The sequence below is a fragment of the Hippopotamus amphibius genome, chromosome 12 (assembly GCF_030028045.1).
Source record: "Hippopotamus amphibius kiboko isolate mHipAmp2 chromosome 12, mHipAmp2.hap2, whole genome shotgun sequence".
In the NCBI taxonomy this organism is placed as follows: domain Eukaryota; kingdom Metazoa; phylum Chordata; class Mammalia; order Artiodactyla; family Hippopotamidae; genus Hippopotamus; species Hippopotamus amphibius.
In genome coordinates this window covers 10,132,105-10,139,541 of record NC_080197.1, presented here as the reverse complement: position 1 = coordinate 10,139,541, position 7,437 = coordinate 10,132,105, and positions in this window count along the sequence as shown.

The window sequence follows — 7,437 nt, the reverse complement described above, 5'->3', positions numbered from 1 at the left end:
GTGTGAAAAGTATTATAAACCTATTACAGTAGGGTACTATCTAGCTGATTGTGTTAGTTGGGTACCTAGGCTAAGTTGGATTTATGAACCAATGGGATTTACGAATGTGCTCTCGGAATGGAACACGTTTGTATGTAGGGGACTTACTGTAACGGAGTAACATAGTGGTCCCTGTGGATGGGGATTGTGGAAACAGAGATTCTGTCAGAGGGGATAAACTTTAACTTCTGAGATGGATAAATTTTGGAAACCAAATATACATCGTGGCGACTAGAGTTAATAAAAATATATGCTTGAAACTTGCTAAGAGTGTAGGTCTCAAATGTCCTCACCACCAAGAAAAGGTAACTGTTTGAGAGGATATCTGGGTTAAGGAGCTTAATTTTGGTAACCATTCCATAATTTGTAACATATATCAAGATACTATGTTGTATATCTTAAACACACTTTGTTGCTCATACCTTGATAAATATGGAAAAAAATTAATGCAAAGGGAAGCTATTGGAAGGCTTTAGGCACGGGTGTGGTATGTTCTGGTCACTGTGCGGGCAGTGAGGGTAGACATGAACCAGGGCAGCCAAGGGGCTGCTCTGTCATCCAGGCAGAAGATAAAGGTGGTCCAGTGGGTGTGAAATAAAGAGATGTGATTTTAGAGATGGATCCACAAAAACTCACTGATGTGTGGGGCCTGGACAGTGAGGGACAGGGTCCCTCCTAGGTTTTTGACTGTGCAGCTGCTTAGATGGTGTTGCCATAAACTGATGGGGAAGGTGGGGTGTTCTAGAGGGTTGGGGCTGAGGGGTGGGAGAGGAGATTGGGAATTAGGAAGATCGGGGCACGTTGAGCTAGAGCTGCCTCCTGGTTATCAGAGTGGAGAAGTCACACAGGCAGGTGCATGAGTCTGGAGTAGGTGTATTTAAAGAGAAGGTGTGTTTAAAATCCAGTGTCAAGGTCATCCTATGAATGCTTTTCCTCAAGAGCTGTTCTGATGGTATTAATTACAGAGGGCTCTTGATCAGCAGCCATGTGATCTGGGGGCCTTTCTTGGGAAGCCCTATCAGTAGCTCAAAGAAAGCGCTGAGCTGCTACCTCCCAGCTAGAAAAAAAAAGAAAAAAAAAAGCTAAGATCCAATTGTACTTGTGTCTGGAGTTCAGTGCAGAATTTGAGTTTAAAAATTCTAGTAAACCAAGAATTCTTGGAAATTCTGGGATGGGGCAGGGGTTTCCAACTCTTTGATAACTCCACATTGGGCTGTTTACCAAGTGGGACTTTGGAGTTTTCCTGGGAGGGTGAAGGCAGAGACAGCTTTGAGTGGGAAGCCCTTTTTGGAGAAAGCTTGGTCCAGCTCATCACAGCTCCCAGGGCTCCTCAAACAAAAGAAATGACTTCGCTTTCATTTCTTAATGGTCCCTGTGGTCTGTGCCTCCTTCACGGGATTATTTCATATTCAACCTGCTCTTGCCAAGAAACCAGTTTCCTTCCCATTTATGAACCCGAAAAGGCTGTGTAGGAGTCAGCATTTTGTTTTCTCCTGGAAGTCTTGTTACTTTGTAATTTCCCACTTATTATTAAGCCAGCGTTATATATCTACTCCTTGGAACAAAAGTACACCACACTGCTGCAGGTAGCAAGGGATATTGACAGACTTGCAAAGTCTTGGGAGGAGGAGAGGTTGGATGCCCCAGTGTGTGTTTCCCTTTTGTTTCAGGATTTGAAAATTGGATAAGCTCCTGTTGGGGGCTTTAACTATCTAGTTTACAAACTAGCTAGCTATTTACTACTTAGCTAGTTAGTTATCTAGTTAGAAAAATTCAAAGCTCTGAATGCTTCCTTCCAGATATTGGGAAAATGAGGTCCAGCCTTGGGTGAATCTTAAATCTATTAGTTACATGATGGGAGATTATGGATAGCTAACATTTATTAAGCACCTACTGTCTGTGAGTGAGGTGGGGACTTTTATCTTCATTTTACATCTGGGGAAACTGAGGCCCAGGCTGAATTTGGTGGCACGTAGCAAGTGTAGCTCCCATAAATGTAGAACACAGACTTAGGGTCTTATCTGTATAATTTTATATTTCTATTTTGTTTTCTGCTTAAGATGATTCTGGTCTTGGGAAAAGCAGCATAAGGTTTTCAGAAAGGGAGTGGATTTAAAGAGAACTGGTTGCGTACAGTTACAATAAAAATCACGAGGGGGCAGAGTTGCCCCTAGAGTGGGTGGGAGGGCCTGGGGAAATATTTCTGTGGGGCTCCTGCCTTTATAAGCAATTTGTCATTCTTTCTTTGTTATTCTATAGTCATTCCCAAATCAAAGTTGCAGCACCATTCTGGTGGCCCAATCTCACATGGTCCCACATAAAAATCCTGTGCCGGCCTTTAGGAACAATCTGCTCACCAGGAAGCTTTCTGGAAACTGGCTGGGACCCTATAGGTGTGGGTCCTGGCGCTCTTTGGGGCATCTTGTACCCTGTTGACCTTGTGCCCTGAAGGAAAGAAATGGGAACTAGCTGGCCCCACCAGAGAGGGACCAGGGCATCTCAAGCCAGAACTGATGCAGGACACTGTATATGCTTGGGACATCCTACCCATGTGGTGCTGCTGATTCTAGGCACCGGAAGGGGGCTTGGGAAACCCCCAAGAAGTTATCCTAATTGCAGGGTTATGGTGGGGGGAGTGGTCCCTGAAGCACAGGGCCTGGGGCAGGGACCCTGCTTACCTGGGGCTTAAGGATAGCACCGAAAACTGGGATGACACTTGAACCATATTACGTTAAGACTTTAAATGGCAATTTTTTCCAAACCTCATAGATGCTTTAGCTATAAGGAGAAAAGCTGTTATAAGGAGGAAGCCAGTATTTATCATTTCTAATTCTTTCTGTGGGTTTGATGGTAAAAGATAATTGGGGGAAACTTGAGAATTTTGTAAGATATTCAAGCAGAAGACTGTTTTGCCTTCCAAGTGACCAGCTCAGCGCACTGGTCACTGTAAATGCTCGGGGACCCTCTGCAAGCTGACCCAAGGTGGACGTTGTAAATCTGCTTAACTGGATGCTACTTCTAAAGAGGTCTAGAGACGCAGATTGCAGTAGAGCTGCAGTGGAGGGAGCAGGGAGAGCTCATGGCTCTGTCACCTTGGGCTTCTGATGTAAGATGGAAATATCAGAGGTTAGATGTAAAATGGCTAGTGCCGACCTCATAAGGCTGAGACAAGCAGTAAACCCACAGTGGGTGTGCACACAAAAAGGGGTCCTTGCTATAAGAACTCAAAAAGTGAAGGGATATTTGAACAGCATCTCTAGAGAAGAAAAAACACACCCAAGCAGCTATTGCTTTCAACTGTTTTATTGCTAAACTATCATGATACAAGCCGTATAAAAATACTTTACACATAGCAAAAATAAACTACATTAAACTGGAGATTAAAAACGTTTTGCATAGGAATGTGATGTATTCAAACTTCTTTTAACAGTCAAGATTTTCAAAACCTAAGCCTTCCAGCACCACCCCATGGGAGAGACCTCTTTCTATTTGTTGGACAATTAACAAGGACATTCTCAACACTTTCTCCCCTCTGAGGGCTGTAGAGGCTACAGGGGTGAGTGAGGTTCTTTGACAAGATGTGTGTCAGGATGCTAAGCCTGTCCCAACCACAGTCTCCATCCGCTCGGGCCAGAGTGCTGAAGTCACCCGCTAATAGAAACAGCATCATTTGCATCCAAAGCCTGAATTAGGCAGGTAGAGTTTATTTTAGTTGGCCAACAGCTGCGTAAAGGCAGGGCGTTAAACCTCTCTTCCAGCACCCAACACTCCAGTTTGCTTTCAGGGGGCTGGCTTAGGGAGTACCGCTAGCTCACCAGTCACCAGAAAAGTTTGTTTCTAAACAAATTGAGTTAAGACTATAACTCAAGGCACTCAGGAAAGCTGAGAGAAATTAATGTTTGTGATCAGTTTCATGTGATGCTTCTTTTTTCTTAAGCATTTATTTGGAATGCAGGAAAACCACCTGCGTTGGCTGGTTTGGCTCCATGAGATTTAATGCCCGAGACCCAAGGTTACAATGTGTTGGGTAGCTGCTAAGTCTGGCCCTCCAAAAGTGAGTTCAGGAAGGTTTACCCCAACTTGTCAAGGATGTCACAACCCCCGTGCCTCTTGTAAACGTAAAGCAAACAAAGTTGTTAACCAGACTCCTGACATTCTTTCAGTTCTGAACAAATAAAAAGCACTTGGAAAGGGTTTGACTTGAAAATAAACAAACTCAAGCCTCCCCTTTAGTCCAGAGTGACAAATGAGAACACATCAGCTTCCGATCTGTCTACACGTGACAGCTCCCGCACTGGCCAAGGCTGGCTTCCTGAGAGGGATGGCTTGGCCACTGGATGTAAACGAGAAAGGCTACATCAGTGCTTCCCAGTTCTTAGAAGGAATTGACTTGATTCGTCTAGGCTGTGTCTATGCTGGAAAACTCTGGATGTCCTTTGGGTAACGTGTATGGGGGTTTAATCTACCAGGATTCAGTTGGCTCTGTAAACATTAGCCTACACTTCTGTTCTAGGAACATGAGCTTTTATAGACTCCCCCTTACAACACAGGCAATTTTGTTACATCAAAGTCACCTACTAGGTCCCTTATTGAGGGGATCTAAACTTTCCAGTTCTCAGTGACAAGACGGAGGCTCAGAGCTGAAGTTGGCAGCGTCCTCGAGCAAAAAAACAGGTGCCTGCTTCTTCCACAGAGCCATCCCCCTCCTTTCTCCAGAGATGCTTTCTTCTAGCACACAGGTGACTAACAGGCTCGGAGGTGGGCTTTTGTTTGGGGGGGGGGTTCCCCCTGGAATGATTAACAAATCTTCAAGAATACATCCTTCTCTTAGGGGAAAAACACCTTCAACATATACGTAAAAAGAGACACTTGAAAAAGATTTCTGACCACTTATAAATATTTTCTAATTCCAACGAGGATGCAATATTTTGAGGACAGATAAAAAGCATAAAAATACAGATAAGAAAATAAAATTTAATACCATACTCATTAATTTGGGTTGCTATTATATATTATCAAGCAGCAGTATTTTTGTACAATACAGGAAGACTTGCAAACTTTGGAAATATACTACATTCAGCAACAGGGCAGATTGCTGCTGGAAGTGCTATATATTTACATTACCTCGGATGTAGCAAGTGCAAACCTCCACCACTAACAGATCCTTCAACACACGTGCAACACACCCACCTTGACAGTTTAGACATCCTTTTTCTTTCTCTTTGAGGACCTATTGCCTCTTCCCATACTGAAAATATTTCATGAGCAGTTTACTCTTGGCAAAGCTTCCTCCTGGCATCTGTAACTGACAAAACTTCCTTGACTGCCGTCGAGTCTTACTACACATTCTCTTGCCTGTTTATGTCTCAAAACTAATGCTTTTGTTTTGCTTTCCTTTGTTATTTGGTATAGTTGTTTATGAAAGTGCTTCCTATAATACCCAGCTAGGATGTCTTAGAAAAAATTCGTGAGTGTCTTATACACACACACACGTACATCTATACATACAGGAATTTGAACTACGAGGAGGCCCTTTGCACTAACATGGTTAGAATAGTGATGGAAAACGCATTAGTCCTTTTTCACCCCATGCACAATGCAGCTGAGCGACTTTGCTACAATAGCAGGAAGGCACTTGGGTAAAACATTCAGATAACTGAGGAAAGGCCAAATTCCCTCATGTGCAAAAAATGGCTCCCAGCCAGGTCAAGTGAGAACAAATCGCTCACCAAACGCTTGAACCCTTCCCCGGTGAAGTCAGTATTGCTGGAGACAAAGTTCTTTAGGTGAAGTTGATGGGATAAGGAACTGTTTATTAATGAGGAAGCATTTTGCATTCCAGAAGCTTTGCGATGGCGGTCAACTTTTTACTGGCATTCTGTTTGTTGAAAAGAATTTTGCTGAACTTTGCTGGGGGTGGGCAGAAAAGTCTCCTGTCCTTGGGGGGGGGGGGGGGGGTCGGGGCGGGGGGAGAAATGCTAGGTCCTGACCAAAAGATACAGACACATGGCTGCAAAGGCCCCAGCCTGGGCATTCTGTCCTCTCTCTGAAGCCCCAAGTTCCCAGCCCAGCTCTCAGAAAGGGTTTTACCTCTGGGCAGACAAAGCCAGGATTGGAAAACCCACAGTGGGCTCTTAACTGCCATGATTCTCTTCTTAGAGTGACTTTTCAATCAACTCTGCTAGGCAGAAGGCCTGAGTACAGCCTTTTTTTTTTTGGCACACGGGCTTAGTTGCTCCGCGGCATGTGGGATCTTCCTGGAGCTGGGATCAGAACCCGTGACCTCTGCATTGGCAGGCGGATTCTTAACCACTGCGCCACCTAGGAAGCCTGAGTACAGCCTTTTGAAGAGTGCCAGGAATATTTACACTCTGTGTTTCATTATGAAGAAGCAATAAATGGCCAAAAAGGAATCCCCGGCTTGTCCTGGGGCGTCTGCATAAAATGTAAACAAACACATCTGTGTGATAAAAAACTCACCTGCCAAAAACTTGGAGGGTTTTGTTTGCAAAGATTGCCCCAAAGGAGGGAGACTCTGGCAGACTTTGGGTGCGCTCAGCGAAGAGAAACACTCAAGGGTACATCGCGCATCCCATGCAAGTGGTCTGAGCAGAGCGCATTCAAACTAAGGGCTGTGAGGGAGTGGGTCTGCTTCTATTCAGGTCACTTTTGTGCTGGATGAAGCAGCTAATGCAGATGTGTCTTTGGGGCTGGGGGTGGGGGCAGGTTTCACTGGGTTCAGTTAAAAATAACCAATGAACTTTGGGGTCAAATCCTGAGCTTGAGTGTCCCACTTTGAGTCTAGGCCAGAGAGGGAATTCAGCCTTCTTCCTCTATTGTGGGGGAACCCACCCACCAAGACACTTAGGCCTGGCAATTGCCACACTTTGCAACCGTTTTACTTAAAAATACCTGCACTTTTTTTTTTTTTGGTTGCTTTAGCCCTTCTGCCATTCCTTCTCAAAATTCAATGCACATGCTTGAGATTCTTCTTAACTATTGTAGTTTATGGAAAAGCACTTGGGCTGTTAGAGGAAAGAAAACTGGAACGTCAAAAAGCTGTGAAGCTTGTCCGGCTGCGGCAGACGGGTGCTCACCTGGCAACCTGGGTGACCTTCTCTAGTCCGTGACCGCGTACTGCAGGGGCCGAAGGGCAGCTGGCCAAGAAGTCCCCCTGCCCCTCCCCCACCCCAGCCACTTCTGGCCATCTTTCTGAAGCAGAGAAGGAAAAAAGGTATACAAATGTCATAACTTAACGCTGAGAAGATTTAACAGATGATCTTGTATGAGTAAGACCGTTTTTGCTTCAGAAGCAGAACATTTAAAAATCAAGCTTGAGCTGTGTCCCATCCGTGGTGTGGACAGGTGACCCTTAGGGAGGATGGGCCAGCTTTTCTG